The 22,665-nt window shown below is 38.8% G+C and overlaps 1 protein-coding gene across 1 annotated transcript in view; it reads left to right on the plus strand.

Moving 5' to 3' along the window:
- Nucleotides 1-4,300: 4,300 nt before the first annotated feature.
- LOC104954939 (protein phosphatase 1 regulatory inhibitor subunit 16B-like) overlaps nt 4,301-22,665 on the plus strand; it is a gene marked incomplete at its 3' end in the record, with an annotated part of 33,169 nt that continues 14,804 nt past the window's right edge. Inside the window, exon 1 of the mRNA XM_010782149.1 lies at nt 4,301-4,433. The remainder of the gene's footprint in view (nt 4,434-22,665) is intronic.

The raw sequence follows: 22,665 nt of genomic DNA on the forward strand, positions 1-22,665 counted from the left end.
AGGCCCCTTGTGTTTCTATTAGTTGTTGAAATTCAACCAAAGAGACATCTAATCCTATAAAATGGTTTCAGTAAATAACAGTTTGAGCTTCAAAGAGATAAGATACTTGAATATTTCATACAAAAAAAACAAAGATAAAAAATAAGTATATTAATGTGGAATTATTCATTAAATGAGTGGATGGCAAATCAAATAGTTTCAAGTGTCTCAAATCTAATATAAGAATAACAACCTTTTATGTGTTGTATGGCCTTGTTCCAGCTGCTAAATTCATAATCCTTCTTGTTAATTTAGGCACTGGCAATATGCAAATAACCTAAAGTGCTCCCAGGAAACACATTTATTTGTGGATTTCCTTGGACCATAATGATGAGACAAACCTTTCAGCTCTCAGAAGAATCGCTTGCACAGCAGAAGTTTTCTAAAAAAAGAAACCTTAATGTCAATGGGTTCAGGGTTTTTTGGATGAGGTTCAAGTTGAGTGTTAGTGGAAAAAGGAGTGAAGTGAAACGTCTTTCCACTTTATTACAGGACCAAAATAGTAAGAGTGGGCTGGATAAAGTGTATTTTGCTATTTATTTTCATGTAGACTTCTCCTGCATTATGCAAAGCCAGTATTTAAAACATATTTTATATCGTGGGCAATGCAGATATTCTGTGATGGTAACCAGAAATAAGAGAGCAATTATTTTCTCTTTTAAAAATCTTCCTCCACACACTGTTGGTTTCGCAGTTCATTCAGATCTCTCGAGTCTGTCTGCTGAAATGCTGCTCTCCCCAGGAGATGCAACCCCCTCTGGAGCCCTAACAGGCAATTCAGCAGCAGACACTATTTCAATTTTCCATGCCTGTAAAGTGCTCCTATTTGCTTTGTGAATCAACTAGACCGGAGTGGCTACATGTGTTTTTTGTCACCGTTACATTTGCATCACTATGACGTATATGTGCTCATGTGTTCCCTGAGTGCATTGCTTTGAGGGTCTATGCACATCAAAGCCTTTCGTCACTCAAATGTATTTCACTTCTTGTTCCTTCACTGCGCAGAATGATGTATGTGCAGAGTTTGACACAACAATATTAACATTCAGATATAAGTTGAATCATGACATGAGAAGCTGACTCTACTTAAATTACACTGTGATTAATAGCTGTCTGATTGATATAAAATTGGCTGCAAAGAGTTGATAATAAGAGCTCCATCTGTGTTGATGTCCTAATATCTTATTATCTTATTGGTTGGATTTAATAACTTGGACTCAAGTCTTGCTCTTGGCAGTTACTTGGCACTGATCCAGTCGTCACCACAGAGAGAAGAGGAAGATCACAGAGAGGGGTCGATCAATGCAGGATAGAAAGACATGATGTGTATTGTTGAAGCAGATTTACAATATAGTTTTTAATAGCATCAGACAAAGAAAAATGGTCTTCCCTTAACAGCTTCTCCAGGAAAAGATCTGCAGCAGCATCAGATGTTTTCTGTTTGTGTTTTCTGCCATTAGTCACGAACAGTGTGCCTCCTCGGCTGCCTGCAAACCATAAACACTGATGATGGAAAGCTTCTCACTTTAAGACTCGCTTTCAATTTCAGCGCTTAAGAATGAGATTAATCATTTTAAAGCACATTACACTTATCTCAAGCCCCCCGTGGATAAAGTTAAAGGAATAGTTGCTTTCTGTCGAGATTTAGACACAAGAAGATTGATACTCTCATGTCCGTCCATGGATTATAGACCTCGAGTCACAAAATGGCTGGATTAGTTTTGCTCAGAATACAAACTAGAAATAAAAAGAAACTATCATTGGTTATTCAAAGGCAACAAAACCCACCTATACCATCTTTGAAGCTAACATGCTATATCTTTATATCAGGGTTATAAGACTATTTCCTGGCAGTGACTTCCTGAGATCAAAGCTGCTCCTAGTCTGCTATACTAAACTAAACAACGTTATTTAAGCTTCATAAAAAGTATGCAAACATGAGAATCTTTTTGTCAAGAACTTCCTAAAAAAATATAGAAATACACTTTTAAATGGCGCCAGAAAGATTTTAGTAGCAATTTGCGGGACACTGCACTGACTTAATCCTTAATCTCAACTCTTATTTTACCAGCTTTGTTTAGTGGTGCCACTCCAAACAAAACAACCAGCCTTTTCTGCACCTTAGGAGAAATGGTGCAAGTGCAGATCCATAAAATATGCAAAGGGTGAAGTCTTAAGCCTACCCTCAATTTTCTGCCACCATGGGACCAGAAATATTTGGGTTAAAAAGAGAAAAAAGGAAGTGTACAGGGTGACCAAATACTTTACTTCATCAACCATTACAGCTGACCCAGATTCTCATATCACAGTGTTTCCATGTTTAAACTTGCATTTCCCATTGTATCATACTTTACAGGTTTGCATATATTTATTTTAATACATGCTGTATATCTTGGGTTACAAATGCAATAATAAAATACTTTATTCAGGGTTTTTCCCATGAGTATTGTAGATTGACTTCCTTACCTGTCATGATGAAAAGGTTTGATGGCGTCTTCATATCTTGGTCTTTGACCTAAAGCATTTGACGAGAAAGACTGTGATGATCAACGTAGCTGAGAAATAAAATTATTACATCACTGAGGAAACCCCAGGGGTCTACACAGTAGACAGCATTTTCTTTACAAGACAATACAAGCAATATAATCATTGAATTATTGAAAAGCGAAAATAAATAAGGCTCCCCCTTCACCACCTCAGACAGCTTTAGATATTCAGAGTCTCACTGGGGCAGACAAAGACCTTCCACTTAAGAGGGGCATCAAGAACTGGTCCAGGAAACACTCTTTTTAAATTGTTGCTTACTTGTAGCATATACATATATTTTTTGAAGACAGGGCTGAGTGTTCGTCTTTTGCTTTTGGAGTGTAGAATGTTTTACTTTTTCTTATATCTGACCCATCTGTATAATTTGTATATATTATTATTTTGTACATACTACAATTAATTTGCCGTATGTTTATTCTTTTTCAATAGAAATATAATTGCCCAGGTACAACTATATCACTTTCCTTTTTTGCATTTCCATCCTTTTCAGGAACTGTTTAGAAAATAGCCCGGCTAGCTTGTGCCACTTTCAATAGGCAGATCTCTGCACCGGAACCAAGATAATGACACTTGTTTCTCTTCACATAATGGGTGGGTGTTTGCTTGAGGTTTGACCTAAAAAGGACAGATGACATGGTAGTAAAGACACAAAGAAGAACAAAGGAAAAGAGACACAAGTAGGCAAAACTCTATAGAATAAAATGGAAATCTCAAATGGTGGGAGAGACATCTGAGAGACTCAGAGAGAAACTCTCTTCCTATACTCTCTAACCAGAGAGACTGGGCAGACAATGCAATGATTCTTATTGTCAGCTTCAGCATATCTTGACATACTTGATACTGCTGGATAATACATTAAATAGAAAGCCTGTGGAGAGTTTTCTGAATATTGAGAAGTGCACAGTTAGTGTATGTATGTGCCAAGGTATGCAAGCACATTTAGATGTATAACAGGGGACCTTGAATGGGTCAAAGGTGGCCCTGAAAGCACAACACATTATTTAATGAGAACACATGTAAATAAACAAACACAACTAGATACAGAAATGTAGCACAGATGACAACAAACACTGTTTCCAGGGAAACCTGAAAAAGTGATGATCAGGCTTGTTGTCCCACCTACAAAACGTACAATTTAGCGCATATTGCAAGGATGGCTGACATCAATACCAAAAAAAATACAACAGCTGCAGTACCCGTTAAAAAACAGATTTGGAAAACAGACATGTCAAATGCAGTATGCACACAATACCAGGGAATTATATTGCATCCAGGCACATTTTGCAGTAGTTCTATGAAAGCTGCAGTAGCTTGAAGCATGAGAGCACAGACAGATTATGCTGTGACCGATTTTTGAGAGAAATTCAAGTCGCAATGTTATTACCATGTATTATTTCCCGATTCAAGCAGTGCATGCAACAGGCCTACTTTGTTTGGGCAGCTAGTTGGCCTTTACTAAAAGTTGAGAAAGATATGTTGGGCAATTTGGAACACAGCCGGTGAGAAAAAGGTGTATTTCCCTAAATGTTGAACAAAAAAAATGCTATTTCTTAAAAACGAAATTGTGTGGGTGGTTTTGGGTACCCCTGGCGGTCTCGGGCCCCACTTTGTGCACCCCTGCCATGAACACAGTGCGCTTCAGTCTCCTCCTCCCTCTCAGCCCCGCCCTCCAGGAGTGAGAGAGACTCTGCAGACACACACACTCAAACACACACATCCACACACTGAGCTTTTCTCCTCCTCAGCCCTGCTGTGTCTTTACTAACGGGACAACTTTAAACCTCCGGGATATCTGCCGGTTTCCGCTTTTCCCTCGCCTCCATGTGAACATCTCGACCCGGAGAGAGGTGAGTGCTCACATTTAGTTTAAGGGGGGAACCGTTACTGGTTGAAACTAAACGAGGAGGAAGAAAAGGGGATTTTTTTCTCAGTAGAGGAGGAGGAAGCGGGGCAGGCATGAGGAGGAGGACAGGCATGCCCGACTCCTGCTCCTCTTTGAGCAGTTTTAGCTAGCTCACTTTAACGCCTTTCGAGGGTAACGAAAAGCGTCAATAACGTGCAATTACACCGGGGAAAACCGTCGCTTCCGCTACTTGTGAATTTAACTCCGGTGTGAGATTAGCAGAGTGGCTTCAACATCCTCCACGGGATGTTGCCATTACACCGCTGTAAGGTTTCACATGGCTTTTCATACTACCGCTACTGCATTTCTGCAGCAGATACTTTGGCCACTTGGACGTAGTTTGTAACTGCTGAGAGCTGCAGGGATTTACTTTTAAAAGTGCTGCTACTTTATGAGTATGAGCTACAGAAGCGAGGAGAGCTCAACAAGGATGCAAATGTTAAGGTTTTGTAAACTGATGTAGCAATGTCTAAACGTTTGAATGGAAAATGTGTGCACACCTTTAACTATTTACATATCTGACAGTGTTTTAGGTGATGTCCCTAAATAGGTTTGTTTACATGAATCACCTGATGAGTTAGGGACTGCTAACATTTATTCTCATTCTCGGGTTGTGTCTATTTAAATAATTTGATTAACTGCTTAAAAGATAGTGAACATTTGCTAGTTTTGACCAATCAACCGTCCCTAATTCAATTCAGAGTGATTTAAAACAAAAAAAGCTGCTAATTTTTGCACAGGAAATGTTAGAACAGTCATATATTTGAAATGTTTCATTGATAAAGCGATTATTATTACTATTTGCCAATTGGTCCAAAATCCATTGATATTTGTTATAGAATTATATTAAAATCTTTCCATTCAAGAAAACGGAAGCAGCAATTAGGGTGAAGTACTGAAACTAATAATACATTTGATTATCGATTCAGTCTAAGATATTGTAAGCATTGGGTTGAGAGGTCATGTGTGGTGACAATTTTGACAATTAATTTTAATTTTACGTTACAATATCTTTAATTGTCTCGCTTTTTCTGACCAAGAGTCCAAAACTCAAAGACATACAGTTTCCAATGAACAGGGAGAAAGGTTAACATATAGATGACTATTAGTTATCACAATAATGTATTTTTCCTCACCAATCACATTATCAGCACCATAATACAGATGAAGCACCGCTAAATATCTACAAGATCCTTTCGTACCATAATGAGATCAGAACCATTCACAAGATCTTTCTCTTGCTGTCACTGCCTCATGTTCACACAAAATACTGAATACATCATCCCGTTGTTAGTGTCACTCAGTTCCAGATGTACACTTTGTGGTGGTAGGTGGCATCCCTGTCTGATTGTGTTGGCCTTTTAAATGTTTGATGTGTGGAGACATCCCGAGCACTTTCTCCTGCTGTTCCTCCCAGGATCTGCACTGGCTGTCAGCTCCCGTTAGAAAGTGGCTGTTAGAGAGAGACACAGTGCAATCTGCCTACACAGTACACAGCAAACGTGCAGGTACCTGAAAACGACCTGCACGTCTGCATCACTGACACAGATTGAGACTGTAATGATTGTTTACATAAATGCTGTGTTGAATGCACATGGCTCGGGGGTGAACATACTGTTGAAAAAGTTTTAGCTTTGACATGTGATGTTCGCCAGTGCAAGGTGTCTTCAAAGCAGACACAAAAAGGAAAGACAGTGCAGTTCTATTTATAGAAGCTGCACTGCTTGACCAGTGCTCCCTTATGGCGATATGTATTGATGTTTTTACTTCGCATTGATGAGATTAGATAATTGATAATATAATTACAATACCAATCCAGTTCGATGGACTGTTGGTGGATTAAAAGACACTTTGTACATTTGGCTTGACTCTTAGCACCTTATTACAAAATCAACAAATATTGCTATGCCTTAAGCTGCCTTCACATGATGTGCAATTTGCATCAATTGTTTGGACCTAATGCACAGTCATAAACAACATATTAGCAACATTATGAATTCCCTTCTCCGCATTACAGCCAACAGTTCCTCTGGTATTTCAGACAATAAATCATCAGGCTGTATAGTGTAATGGCAAAATGAGATTCCTCTGAGTGAGCCGCCTCTGATCTCTGAGGAGCCCCACTGCTCTCCTTCAGTACTCCCTCTCCGCTGATGAGCTGCCTCCATAATATATTCTCTCTAGTTTTGTACCCTAACCGATGCTTAATTATTCCGACACGGTGATTTGGCTGTTGCTCATAAAATATTGAAAGAGAAGCGGCCCAGGAGGCACCCTAAGAGACACCGGCTTCACTTCATCCTTAAACACGACTCTGAGTGGAGCTGGGTGCCGTTTCTGACTCGCATCAAAGCAAGTCATCACAGACACACAACCACCACACACAAGTTTTTAAATTACATTTTTGAAGTCTCATGTTTGAATTGGAAATCTGTTTTTCTTGACCCCCTGCTGCTTAAGATGTCTTCTCTGAGCTGCGCCTGAAACCAGTGAGCTTGATTACTATCAAAAAGAGATTATACTAGATCAGGATTCTGATTACAGCTACCAACCAGGCACCAACTGCTAATCTGAGGTCTTAATACGGAGGCAGGCAAATCTCAGGGCAGCTATCAAGGCTACTTAAAGGCGTCCACGGGCCTGTCTCTTGACCTTTTTGTATTCAAGTTTTTTTTTTAAATACACACCTGTTGGTTGTCCCTCAGTGTATATGGGTTTGAATATTTGTGTTTGTCTTCAGAGTTGTTTGCAAATTGGTCAAATGCATTTGATTTAACACACATTTTTCAGTAAAACCATTAGAGAGCATTAGCATTTTTACTTTAAGTTGTGCGCCAGTGATATACAACAGAGCTTGTATCTGGATCTTCGAGTGTGAGACTAATTGAAACTAAATTAAAACCAGTGGGCATGTCAAAAATACAATTTCACTTCAGATTGTTTTATTTGGGGCTTTTTGTAAATGCTTAAATGATCAGTAGACATAATGGTGGATCCCCTGCTGCCTAATGCATGCTGGGATATCTGAGCCCCTCCTGTGACCACGCACTGAGAGGATAAAACCAAAAACAGAGAGAACAGCCTCATCATAATGATTCCCCATTCGAACACTGCTATGTCTCTGTGTTTATTTGTGGGGCTCTTATTTGCAAATGGTTAATATCAAGTTACCAGGTATATTCACATTTGGGGATTAAGGTTTTAAAAATAATCGAAGGATTACAAACTTTTGTTTGGCTCCAAAAGGTTTCTTCTATTTTCTAGGACGTCAGCCACACCAGTATTTTATACAACATATGTCTAATAAGGACAATGTAATGTTTTAAATTACAAGTTAGTTTAAGTTAATATCAGTGAACAAATTGACTTTTATGAAGTCCACCTTTGTTTTATGTTATGTGCATATTTGCCTTGTTGACCAATTGGGAACTCTGAAAACAACAGCTTGTTCAGACAAAAAAGACCTTTGCTGAACACCTGGTTTCCAGAGTATTGTGATATATGATATATATATATTGTCACATTTTCCTGACATTGTATTGAACAAATGATTAATCAATAATGAAAACCATCCTTAGTTGCCATTATAAAATCTCTAAACCCACTCAGACGATAAACGCCACTCATTACACTTGCCCTTTAACACCCACTCAATAACTCATTCCAACTCCTACAATCATGCCGAGTGAGTGAATGAATGAATGAATTATGCTATGCCCCTTCCTGGTGTAACCAGATACAGAGACTTTTAATATCCTTGAATATGTTTTTAACTTGTCTTAAGTTAGCCAAAACATTAGACTATTTTCTTAGTTCATTTTACATTTGTTCAGTAAACATTTTGGAACACCCTGTCTTCACTTGTGTATCTGTGTTTTTGCCCTGACCTACTTGAAGTACACTGTGTTATTGCAGTTAAAGTAACAGTAAAATACATACATTTATAGGCTTTCTTGCATATAGAGTGTTCTATTATGACTCAGTGTTTTTACATCCCTTTTGGTGACCCTCTGCTGTATTACATGTTTCACAGTTAAAGCCCAACATCTCATGCACACCCACCAATCAGAGTCAGCAGAGTGTTGTGAACAGGAAGTATGCTCATAGAGTTTGTGGTCTGCACTCAGTGTTCAGGAAGGCCTTTGACCGAGGGTGGCATTGTGAAGGTTTTGTCCTCACATTGTTGTGGAACGCACACAAGCAAGCCTCTCTGTGGTCCAGTAAGAATTCAGCACATGATTATCATATGTACATGACATTCTGGGATTTTCTTGTGTCTTATCTCAGTTAACTGAAGAATGTCTCCTTATTGCTTTCCAACTGTTCTTCATAAAGTCTATAACTTCCAAAAATATAACTCAGCCTTAAAGAATCATGCTTTTATTCTGCTATCCTGATGGGCAAAATGCCTTTTAGATTAGACGAACACAGCTGGGGAACTTCAAAGGCCAAATTCAGCCAACATTGAAAGTGCTGCTGCAATAGTGTGTGTGTGTGTGTGTGTGTGTGTGTGTGTGTGTGTGTGTGTGTGTGTGTGTGTGTGTGTGTGTGTGTGTGTGTGTGTGTGTGTGTGTGTGTGTGGTTGTTTCTTTTGAAGGCCTTTTTTATGAATTCTGCCTCTGCTGTTTGAGATGGGGCTTTTAATGTCTGGTTTGCTCTGTCTTCCTTCAATGTCTGCACCTTCCAACCAATGGTCTACAATTGACTGCGCAGTGTGCTGCTTGGTTGTGCCTGGTAGCGCCATGGCTGCATATAGCTTTGTGTGTGTGTATGTGTGTGTGCGCATACTCAATTGTAATTTTTTGCCCTTTTTTGACGATGGCTCGCTGTGCTTGAAAACCCTCAGTACACACTCAAACTGCTCACACACACATACCATGCTCTGTTAACCACTAATGTTTTTCCCATTAAGGTTTCAAAGTTTTATAAACCAATGAGAACTAATGCTCCTTTCACTCTGATTTCTTGAGTGTGTGATTCCTTTGAAGTGTGACCAGCTGTATCTGTTTTATAAATAGTGATGACAAGTGAGCAGAAGTTTGTCTGAAAGCTTACTTTGAGAAGTCCTCAGAAGAGAGCAAATGTTTTAAGTGTCTAGACATGATGCTGTTATGTAAACTGATCGGCACGAGTTGCAGCTTCGTACTATAAAGACAGTCGTTTGAGTCATCTCACCAACCATTGGATTGACCCTACTTCAGGCTTGGTGTGTGTGTTGTTTAGGACATTAGGGTGTGAAGATATTTGGATTAGCCGTTCTGTCAAAACCTCCAATCCTGGTCCTCCTGGCCAAACTTTGGTTAGCGACTGCACTAAGCACGAAAAGATCAGAAGATGTGCATCGAAATCCATACAAAAGCGCTGCCACATCTGCTTGTTGCAACTATGGCACATCTCTGTATGTTTTCTTCTTTTTTAAAGTAGCTCAACAGCCCGTGCCATTACCATTACATTTTTCCCTGCTCTGAGTCAAAGTCCCAGCTGGGTTTCAGTCCATCTATCTAATTACCTCCACTTAGGAAGTGATGGTATTTATATCCTGTTTGTTTGTGAGCAGGATATCTATAACATCATTATCAACCATTTTAGAGAAAAACAGACCGTACTGTGATATTGATGCAAATCCAGATTTTGATGAAAAAGCAGCAATCTTGATCCCAAAACTAAAATCTTTTCTATTTTTTTTACATAACCTGTTAGGTTGATTCTATTAAATACTTCCAATGCAATCAACACACCACCAACTGGAGATAGTTTGGAAATGTCAAATCAAGCTTCTATTTTCTCAAGTTAATTTAAATCTAAACCTGAGATGTGCTTTTTCCACATCCCTGCAACACTGCTTTATTTACTGTTATTACCATTTAAGGTTCGGTGGAATTATTATTGGAAAAATAACAGTTGTGTACAGGTTGTCCGGCGGTGGCTCACTCGGCTGCCCACTGCTACTGGTACTAAAAGCAGAGACCACATTTCACTGTGTGTGCTGTGTGCTCTGCATGTGTGACAGTTAAAGAGGGTTTCATCCTCCGATTCTATATTAGTGGTGCGATATGTGGAAGTCTAAAGGGAGCACAAAGAAGTAAATTAAAACTACTTTCACTACCCCATTTGGAAGATAATATTGTGTGGCATCAAAAAGGCTTGCATGGTATTTCATGCTCAGTGACGTCTTTCTTGCCAGCAGTGCTATAACTAATAATTTGATATACACACGTCTTTTTTCCACTGGTTGCATTTTGCTCGCTCACTGACCGAACCACAATATACCAAGATCTGATTTCTTTCTTAGTCACTTGGTTCATATATTGGGGCAACTGTTGCCATGGCTACGGCGGCTCATGTCGGTGCAGCGGTAGTCGGTAGCTTCCATGAACTCTGCTACTTTTTTGTTGTCGTTTTTTTCTATTGTGCCATGTATGGAATATGGCATTGGAGAAGGAAGCATGGTGATTGGATTGCAGCAGACCATGAGGCAATCACTGCCAACAGCACTTTCCCTCTTTATTGCATGACATTAATGGAACTTTTAGTACTTGAATCCTTAACTGTCCCAGATTCAAACTAAGTGTGAAACTACATTAGATAAGAAATTAATGGACCTAAAGAAAGTAGCAAACATTTCAGCGTCCCTTTTTTATATGAATTTATCTGGTTGTAAGAGTAGACTGTAGAGATCAACTCTACTCTCATACATTTTTTGTCAGCTTTGGCTTTTCTGAATCCAACACATAGAGACAGATCTTTGTTCTGCAGTGTAGTACAATGAGAAGTCAACATGGTTAAGTCTGGCTCTAGCCTTGCTGCAGGATCGTGCAGGATCAGAGTGCACCCATCTTGGTTTAGTAGTGGATTAGAAGTGACACTTACTGCAGGCTGGCCGAGTCTAAGTCGTGTTTACTCTGGCTGGGTCTTAGCCTCAGACTCAAACCATCATTAGGCGGCAAAATGACTCAACTGTGGGACAGAACTCCTGACCGCGAAAGAGAAGACTTAGGAAGAAAAACAGTAGGAAGAACAATGTAGAAAACAAAACCAGAGGATATTCTTGAATTGAATTGAGATTAGAGTGGATAACTAACTTCAGCGGGGGAGGTATCTAGAACCTGGAGGCCAGGGCTTGCTGTGTTCAAACCCTTTTATAAATAAACAGACAGATTGGTCTAAAATAAACATGAATTACTCATGTCAGTGTAGAGCAGATGGACAAATAACCCCACCCTGGACCGGAACAGGACAGCGGGCCTTAAACATTGGCTGCTGCTGTTGTGCAGACAGGCTACAGGCCAAGAGACTGCTTTTTTGTTAAATACAGAAAAATCTGCAGACAACAAAAAGTTCAGACATTTGTCCAATTCAAAATGACTTGCAGTAAGGATCAGTGTCATGTCAGAAAAGGTAGGGATCCCTGACCCAGACCTGCTGATGCAAACGTCTAATGGTGGGCTACTGGAACAAAAGCGGTCCATTTATTCAAAAAAGGAATATAATGAGCTACCACCAATAACTGAGAGGAAAATAAAATGGACAGTACAGACTTGCATAACATCAAAGTAGAGTTAAAAGAAAATAAACTACTTTCTGGACATGGCAGCCTATGAGTCTTTACTGCAGAGTGCCTGCTGGTGACGAGAGGTGAATCAGAGTCCTTCAAAGTTACACTAATGGATTATTAGGCAGAAATACAAATGAGTGAGTCTAGAGGTGAATATTTTAGCTGCTTACACAAAGGAAATCTGCAACATTTCTGCTTGAATGATCTGGGATAGAGTTTCACAATAGTTCAGGAGTTCACACAAAGCTCTTCTACTGTATATGGAAACAGTTGGTCATGTCTTAATGTCTGTGTTTAATAGAATATTCAACACATGTGCTAGAGATGGTATGTCGTTTGTGAGACAAGGTAATGCATGGTAAATGTACCCTGGGGAATCTTGACAACTAATAGTGCTTTGTCTTATAAGTCAGTCCTTGTTGATTTTATCATCTAGACGTGTGAGCACGGAGGGGAGTCTGCTAGTTTTATATTATTGCAGTGATCAAAGAACCGTTATGCGCCTGAGAAAACATTAAAGAAGAAGACTTCACGTGAGGAAACATGGATGTTACCAATAGATAATTTAATATAGAAACATGTTTTCAAATGTTTTATCAGGAATTAGATTAATTTTAAGCTGCAATGAGTAGTCTATTAATGAGGGACTCATTAAAAGAATCAGTCCTGGTAGAACTTTTGAATAGTACTTTGCTTAAAAATGCCTTTACCTAAAAGAAATGGTAATAATTGATTATCTGTTTGGTCTTCTTGGGTTTCATGGTACATCTTACTCTTGTTATGCTGTGTTCTGTTTGAGCCATATCTCGTTTTGATAAATCGCCTGACAAAATACAAGTGAAATACAATTTGAATTGAATTGAAAGGCTCCTAAAATAAATTTGTCCCAGCTAGATATACAAGAAGCTCCCGAGGTGTGGAGAGAGACAGTGATCTAAGTCTTTGAGTTTACACGCTGTCTGCTGGGTAATCTGAGGCTTCGGCCTGCCTCTGACCTGCTGCTGACACTGGGGGCTTTTTCAGGAATGGAAAACGTTTCTCTATGTTTGTGTCAGTTGACATATTTTTGGAACTCTGCTACAAAAAAAAGATCAAGATAAAATAACTATTCAGAAAATGTAAACCATTTTGTTCCAGTTTGTGTCTAATTTTAAGAAAGCTAAACATATAAAACACGTTTGTCTACCCACAGCCAAAATGGTGGGTTTGTAAAAAGGAAATGTTCCAGAAAAGTGAAACAAAGACATTAACTTGGTTAACATCCCATGTGATTGAATGTGCTTTTCATGTGTGGCTATTTGAGCGTGTTTTTATTTTTTATTTACTTGCCTTCCCTTACAACATTTTCATTTTGGGCAGATACTATTGCTATGCAGACTTATTGTGAACAAATATAAATGAGAATGCGGATGGAAAACTCCTCCTCAGAATCCAATATGAGAGCACAATAACCTACAAAAGGAATACAAATAGTTTTAGACATTGTATATCTTGCTTTATAACATTTGAATTGAGACTGAGCATGTTTGTGCTTTTGTAAGTTTCCTTGTCCATTTAGATGTTAATGCACACTTTCAATTTATAATTTTATATTTTCATTATATTCAATTGAACTAATTGTACACCCTTCTTGAATATTTCCCTCCTAGACAGACACTGTTATGTTTCTCTCACAAAAACGTAAACAAGATGTACAGTAGAAGCGGGACAAGATGTTTTTTCTAGAAAATGTTGAAACAAGCAAAATGAAAACATTTAATTGATGTATCTTTGTTGTAGTGTCATTGCAGATTCTTTAAATAATGAAGTAGTAAGTAGCAACATAGAAACTGCTGCTACTTGAAGGTACTGTACTGCCCTTAGAACATCATTAAATAGCAGTATGACTTTGATCCTGCAGTCTTTTTAAAGAAGTCTGAACATGTTGGCTCTATCACAAGTACTTCAATCAAATAAAAAGTATTTAAATCAACTGCTTTGTTGGTTGGATCCTTCCTTCCTGCCAGGATTTGCACGAAGGCTTTAAATGACCAGTACGTCACACACTTTTCCTCTCAGATGAGTTCTTTTGTCCAGCTTGGCTAAATACTGGATTGCAAGCAGTACAATGGTGGGACTGTTGGTCCTGGAGAGGTGTTGACCCTGCTGTGTCAAGCAGGCCGAAGTACAACCGTGAATAACATGAATTATTATGTGGGCTTTGCATGACTGTAGGGCCAGCACGGTTGTGTAGCAGTGATTAATATGTTGCTCACTTACATGTTGGTCAGTAGGCCCTGCAGGATTAGTCCTGGCAGGGGATTTAATATTTACTGCAAGATTACAGTCTCAGTATTTACAATCATCAAGTAAACAGCTTATGTAGACATAACTAATGCCGTTATTATAATAATCAGCGGAGTTGAGCTTATACATGTTTAATGTGTGGAATATTGTATTATTTCGGGCACCATTAAAGTGTTGATGCTCCTTGCTTCAGGTTTAGATGGAGCTGGATATTTGCGACATCCTGTAGCAACACCGAGCGTTTGTCGACATGCAGGCGGCTGTCTACCTCTGCCCTGGTTCATGACGACAGGGGAGACAATGACCCAGAATCACGTTGACCTGAGTGCTTTATATCAAGGCTCCACCGGAGGAAATACATTCTCTCAACACCAAGAGCCAACTAGGACAAGTAATCCAGACAGAATAAAAACGTCCTCTTAGTCGACACCAAGGAAAAGAGAGGGCTGGGAGATGCGATGGAAAAAGAAAGACAGACAAACAGACAGGGGAGCTGGATTATTGACCGGATAGATGGAGAAGTGGTGCATTGCTGCAATAACAACACTTTCTGGCACAACACAACTTATCTCATGGGGCACTGTTCCGAGGAGCCCCATGGAAAGTAAATTGAAAAAATTTGTTTTTTCGATCCGTCATTCTACTTTTACTTTCTCTTACCACATCCTGTTCATAAATCTGAGCACAGACTCTCTGCTCATTTTGTCTACCAGTTAATTGTAATGATGGTTATACTTACTACTTGTATCAAACATTTATTATTAAAGGTGGGGTATGTCATTTATTTCAGAAACACTTTTTGTTATATTCCATGGAATGCTCTTAACATCCCGATAGCAATGAATATATTAAATGCTTTGACAATAAATACATTAAAAAAATTCATCTGTGGAAGCCGTAGTACTGTAAAAAGCACGACCAATCATTTTAGCTGGCCCGGCTAAAATAACTGGATGGCCTACCTGCCTGTCAGCCTTCCATCAGTGCACAAGCTTGTCTCGTGCCCTCATTGGTCAGGTGCGCGTTCGTGTGTGTTGGAGGAGGGGCTCTGTAAGGAAGTGGCAGATTTTTTCCGGTTGTGTATTTTAAAAATTCTAGCGCACTCGAGCTGGTTTCTCCAAAATGACCTACTCCACCTTTAACTATCAGAAAGTCTAAACCAAAGGAGGTATTGAACTTCTGGCTACATTTGTTGACTTGTTTCCTACATTTCTCTTTCATCCGACAGTTCCTTATTCAATTAATCATTTGTAGAACTGATTTGTAGTCAGTTATAGGCTTTTAGACTAGGTGTTATTAAGCTCTTTGCCCGTTCGTTAAGATCATGGTATTCCGTCAAAACCTCCAGAACAAAGATGGCTTTCAATGCTTTTTTCTCAAGAAAAGATTGAACCATTAGCTCAGAATCATCACCAGTTTCAGTCTGTTTTACGCAAGCATTTGAACAGATCAAAAACAAGATATACCATGTTATTTATTGAGCTTTGTAGTTTCTGTTAGGTGGATTTTCTTACCTTTGGACAGAATCAGGCTAGCTTTTTGCTGTCTTTATGCTAAGCTAAGCTAACTTGCTGTTAGCTGCGGCTTCTGTATTCACTGACAGTGTTAATCTATTCTATTCAGAAAACATAAAGCCAAATGGTTAATGAAAACCCGAATTGTGTGATAAGTTTGTGGGAGAAATATGTTTATATTTTTTTAAAGTAAGGCATCAAAAAGAGTAGCAAAGCGAAGAGCTTAGCTATTTGTGGTGCTTGTGCTTCTGGCTCAGGATAGCTGCTATATCCAAGAGGCTTGCTTCTTATAACTCAAAACATGCATTAGGCATCTTCTCTTAAGATTTGAGTCCTTGACCAAATCTCTGTGTGTGTGTGTGTGTGTGTGTGTGTGTGTGTGTGTGTGTGTGTGTGTGGAGCTCTTGCCCACTGAAGCCTGTTCTGTGTATCTGTTTACGTACAGCAGCTGCTGCTCCTCTGCCTTTTCTTTCCACTCCTCTGCTCTGCCACGGAAAAAGCAGGTTTCCGTTTTTTTCTCTTTTTTATTGTTGAAAAGTGAAACTGTTGCTGTTGCTGCTGAGGGACCCGGGGCATGCGTCCATAACATAACACAACATAATGAGAGAGAACAAAAAAGAAAAATCTAATTTCAATTTAAGAGATAATGGAATTGTCATTTTCATGAAATCAGCTTTCTTTCCCATTACAAAACTAAAGGTAAACATGATTTTAAGCTAGAGAACATGAGGGATACATGATTAAACCCATGTGGGTGATTAGTTAAAGCAAAGAAACAGAAAGCCTGATTAAAGATTATCATATAGAACAAGTAAATAGTGTGATTAGCATCAAGACATGATGTAACTCATGGCTATACATGAAAGACATTAGAGGACACACAGAAATGTTTAACGCTAGAAATCTAAGCACACAATTAAATAAGAGAATAAACAAAAGCAGAACATTGAAAAAAAACACAGCATTTTATTGATGCACTGCAGAAGTATTTCAATCTCTACAAGACTGGTGTACAGTGACACCACTGTGTTTGAAGTGTATTGTGTGTGTGTTTGTATGTGTGTGTGTGAGAATTAGACCTGCGTCCTGTTACTTTGACTTGGTTGACTTTAGTTTGACATGGCCATGGGGTCGTGTTTCGGGTAATGGCTGCGGTTGTCAGAAAGGTCAGATGTCAAATTTCAGTGAGGCAGTCTAAACCAACTGCTTCCTGTTTTAATGGCCATGTGCGGTGTCATTAGCCTTTTGAACACTGTTTCCTCAACACTGACTCGGGCCACCAATAAATTGCTAGTGTATGATAATGAGGACCTTTGGGTTAGACTTGCTTTGGAAATAAAGTAAACAAAGTCAAATAAGTTTCAGAGCCACTGTATGATGAGGTTGAGCACAATGCAGGTCCTTTTTTCATAGTTATCTGTTATGATATACTCGGTGATGTTCTCACTTGTTCTGATAAGAAATTAAAGCAATGTTAAAAGTAGAACAGGCAAAACATATAAAAAGAAAGATGATCATTTAGTTTCAAACAAACTGCGATTAGGCAAACTTAATGAAAAATACACAACAACAACAAAAAGCAAGTAGTTTGTATGATATCTTATCGGACCACGTTGGAAGCCAAATAATAGCTACTCTGAAGGGTTTATTTTGAAGGTGAGACACTGTAATCTTTTAAAAATGGGGATAACAGGACAGTTGTGGTGGGCTTCGGGCGCCTTTATCAGCGGCTTCCAGCCAGGGGTATTATCGCCTTGTCAGATGAGCTTCAGTTCCCCTTTCATCGACACCACCCATCATGTTCCAAATGCGTTTATTGAAAATGTCATTTTAAACAACGTGATATATAATATACATACGTTGTAAATTGCATAACAACTTTATTATTACTAGATTTGTTTCTTGAAACCTCTTTATTTCCACCTGTTTCAGAAGGTTTGCTCATGTTTAATGAGAAGGCAAAAACTGGTTATCGGATTAAACTTTTTTTTTCAATTGCTCTCAGATATCTGTTTCCAATATTCAAAATGTTCACTTGCAGCATATCAAGGATCTGATTCCAGATCAGCCTGCAGAGTACAGCACATTGCACATTAAGATGTTCCTTTGTGCTACGTGCTCTAAGCACCTATTAGCATGGGATAAATGCTGCACATTGTGGAGTCTTCTCTGGTATGCACAGTGGGCTGTGCATTGATTTCTCCTTTGGTCTAATATGTCAGCTGAGGCTGTCATATTCACCAGTGACAGACACAGTGTTCTGCAAATTACTGCTCAGTCTGATGGATTTAGTTTAGTCTCTGATGACCTTAACACTTTTAGTAAGGCTCAATTATGAAATCAGAACAGGCTCTCATTTTGAGTAGCTCTAATAGTTCAGATAAACCATGAAATAAGAAAAGGTTCTGCTCATTTGAGACATTACTATTGGATCAAGCTCTTTGATTTGGAAATGTCCTAACAAAATGATCCCGTTGTGCTCTTACAGAAGTGTTGTATAAGGCTTAAAATAAATATTTATTTACTTGAACTAATAGCAAATTATCTAAGCTTCAAGGTCCGGAAACCAAGAGCATTGATTAAGGATCTTGTTGAAGTGATAAAAGTTTTCAGGAAGTTAAGTGCTGGTTTGAGCAGTGACTGATGGTGGGTGTCTCTTGAACAACAGCTGCAACTCCTGCTGCTATCTGGCTGAATGGTTTCAGTGGGCTTTTTAAATCAGCTTGGTCCGCCTTAGGTATTAGTAGGTGATTAAACCAATTAGCGAGACCTAGAGACATAAACACAGGATGGTAAATTGGAGTCTGAGGGCCTCTTGTGATTGGAAGGGGGTGCAGAGTGTGAGGCACAGAGTTTTGGTTCTCTTTGTTGAGGACAGTTTCTCAGGCAGACAGGCATGCAAACACAGTGTACACAAACTCTTTCTCATGACATTGAGGGGTTTGTACAACTCACATGAATACACACACATGTAGATAAAATGCAGATACACACACCACGCTGTCACACACACAGGGCCATTGTGTGCGACACTGCAGCCACTGTGTCTCCATGCGGAGCGTCCTGACACAGCACACGCCTCCTCACTGCTAAATGTCATGCACTGTGCCTGACAATATTGGGGATACAAAGTGCAGCCAGTGTGTGTGTCTGTGTGTGTGTATTGTGATGTTCTTTTGTCTGTCTATTGCTTCTTGTTATGTATGCTGTGGAAGAGAAACTATTAAGTAATGAATGTGTGAGTGAACTGATTAAAAAAGGCATCATTATGGCCACGCATTTGATAAACAACATAAGTCATTTTGAAAAAGCATTTCTCGGTTTTATTATTGATGCACTCTTTTTTATCACGCTAAATCAAAGCATTAGAGTATGTCATCCTTATTTATTAACTTGGTTAATTAATAATCAAGAAAAATAACTAATTAGTTGTGCAGAGAACCTTTTCATGATTTTAATAAATAAATAAATAAGCAGTTTATGAAATCTCAGTCAATTAACTGAACGATTTAATTTTCATACTTAAATCGTGCTTCAAATACAATTATTATCATTATCAATAATGAATGGTAAAGTCCATCAAATATCAGAACAAAAAGTCTTTAATTTGCTTCTTTTATCAGACCAACTGTACACACCTATTAACTATCTTGCGAAACAAATAGAAAGTAAGAAACCCAACAGAGGTTTTCAGGCATTTTAGCTTGAAAATGATTTAAAATGATGTCAGAATTGTATTCCTTGCTCTTCATCTCAGCTCTATTCTGTCTCACTGACTGTTTCCAGATGTGTTTGCCTCCTGCTGTCGGCCTGTGTGTCTCTGTGTTTGCATTTGCTCTTGCCAGGCAGAGACTGATAACAGCATTAGCTTGTGTCCTCAAAACAGCAGAAGATGAATTGTGAGGAGGAGAGGAGACTGTAAAAGTACAGCATGGTTCAACAGCAGCACAAGAACACAACACAAAAACACATGTGGTCCACAGGTGGGCCTTCTTCTTCTTCTTCTTCTTCTTCTTCTTCTTCTTCTTCTTCTTCTTCTTCTTCTTCTTCTTCTTCTTCTTCTTCTTCTTCTTCTTCTTCTTCTTCTTCTGTAGTCTCCTTATTTTGGCCACCCGACACTCTAGCTTTCTGTTTTAACGTAGAGGGCACCTGTGAAACTTTGCACATCCTTGTCTTTGTCACATTCAAAAGTCAAACAGGTGGAATAATTGGCTGTCAAGATAATGTGTGCAGCAGCTTAAGAATATTCACATTGTTGTTATGAAAAGCATATCTCTAATGAGGTATAGGGACAATTTGAAGACATTATAAATTCGTAATAGGATGAACGTGAAGTTTTTTTAAAATTCAATTATTTCCATCTGAGGTGTTATTAAAATCTTTTGTCAGCTACTGAAAAGAGAGGTGCCCGTGTGTTCAGCATGATAACACACCTTTTGTCAGCCTTAGCCTTTGCATTCAGGTGGCATCAGTTTAAGCTGAATTTTTATCTCTGTTCTTCCTAAAACAAAACAAGATGAAATAAATAAAGACTAATGTTAAACCCTTTAAATGGTATTGATGAAGTGCAGAACGAAAAATGGGAACACCTTTTGGCGTTCGATACAAAGGCCTCATTTTAACCATCAAATCCATCAGTTTAAAATGATTCTCTAAAGAAGTCTGCGTTAAGAGGACACTCATCCTCTGTCACTCAGATAAAAACTGCAGTGAGCAGAAAGCAGTGGTATGGTTTCTATATGAACAATAAAGAATACAAATAACCTTTCACAAACAGGTATTTTATAACTGCTTACAATTGTAACGAAGACATTTAAACTATTATTGGCAGTCACAGGCTGCAGAGAGAGGAGCTGTGGATTATTGTTATTGATTAATGCATCAGTGTTTTTTAGGGTCAAAAACACTAAACTCACAACTTAAAATGAAAGTGTTTAGTTTATTTAATAAAAGAGCACATGTTCAATGTGAAAAGTGACAGTAGATATAGCTTAGTTGCAATTTGGTGCTATATACATATAAAAAATGCTCCGTTGGCGGGGGCGCAGCACCCCAGTCCAAGACAATGGTAGGGGAAACACTGAAAAGTACATGAATAAAAAGTTACAGTGCAGTTTAAGATATGAATAGTTCACACAGAAGTTCCACTTTACTGATGCCTTTCTTTAAGGTTTCTCCGAACATGAGCTGTGTACGCTTGTATGGCACATACTTCCCGAGCAGCATACACAGAGAAAATCAGCCAGGACAAAGTCCCCAGACACTGATTCCCTGGAGTTACTAGCCCCAAATGTTCATTAACCAAAAACGAAACACAACCGCTCAGTTTCAATTAAAAGCAGCGGCAAAAAGAAAAGTCTTCAGCCTGGATTTAAAAGTAGTCGGACCTGCAGGTTTCTGGGAGTTTGTTCCAGAGATTTGGAGCATAATAACTGAACGCTGCTTCTCCATGTTTAGTTCTGACTCTGGGGACAGAAAGCTGACCAGTCCCAGAAGACCTGAGAGATCTGGTTCATAATTTAGCAGGAGGTCAGAAATGCATCTCCAGAATACAGTTTGTAAGCAGGGACTTCTCTGCTTAATTGCTTAATTGCTTTATTTTTGGTATTTTGACTTCTGTATGTAGAAGATCCGACAAATCCATTGACACCAAGCATCAGAATACCTAGTCCCACAGAGGGGACATTTGCAGCGTTACAGCAGGAAAGAGCCAGTGTTGCCAGAGCTTAGCCAGAGCTTAGTGTTGCATATCTTACATGCGTTAAAAAAGTACTAAGTTATAATATAATAAACAATATGCTAAAAAAGTACTAAGTTATATTATAATAAACAATATGCAAAAAAAAAATGTCTCAATAGCTTGTCGGGAACATCCCTAAAAGACGTTCCAAAGCTAGGCTGATTTGGCCCAAAATGGTGAAAAAGGTTCCAGAAATTACATTAAAATAGGAAATCTGAGCGAAAGTCAGCTACAAAATTGGGCATTCTTTGTTCATTGCTCAATTGCACACAGCTTGACATTACTCTTTTCAAAATGCTGTGGCGGACCCATTTCTTAAGGTGGGGTGAAAATTAGAATCTACCGAATCTAATGATGCCACTTGTGTCGAGTTTTGAAGAGAGTTTTTCCAGGTTTCTTTAATGCAATTTCGATAACATTGATACGTTGTTTGCCCTCCTTGTGTGTGTGTCTCCTCTCTCAGTGACTGAATGTGTGTGTTTGTGTTTCAGGCCAACACAAATAAGCCAATTCTCAACCGCTCAGCGCAGAGTGGAAGGAACGCTCTGTTGGGTGATATCTCTAAAGGCTCCAGATTAAAGAAGACCGTCACCAATGATCGCAGCGGACCCACAATAGATAGTAAGTCAGGACATCTTTCAAAGCACTCACCATTATCTGTGCTGTCCTAAGGGAGGGAAGGTGGTTTGAAGCCAGCTTGGTCACATTAACAGACAACACTAAGCTGCTTAAACTAAATAATACCATTTGTTTTTTATTAGTCAATTGATTGAATGTGTTAGAAACAAAACAAACAATAATAATTATAACAAAGACAAGGAAAATAAAAGGATGTTCAAGGTATAAAAAAAATAACTTTTACAACGACAAGAAGTAGCAAGCATCTCTTCACAGGTCCTGCTCAGAACCATTCAGGAGGCGGTTTCTAAATAATTGTTTTAGTTTAGATAAAGTTGCACAGTAAGATAAATAGAGAGAGATGACACTCAGTGATTACTGTGCCTAAAAACCCACATAGAAAATAGTAAATGACCAATTAATTATTTTCTTTTTTTGTCTTTCCCCTAGAACCCAAAGGAGG

Source organism: Notothenia coriiceps, unplaced genomic scaffold (assembly GCF_000735185.1).
Source record: "Notothenia coriiceps isolate Sejong01 unplaced genomic scaffold, NC01 NC01_scaffold00024238, whole genome shotgun sequence".
NCBI lineage: Eukaryota > Metazoa > Chordata > Actinopteri > Perciformes > Nototheniidae > Notothenia > Notothenia coriiceps.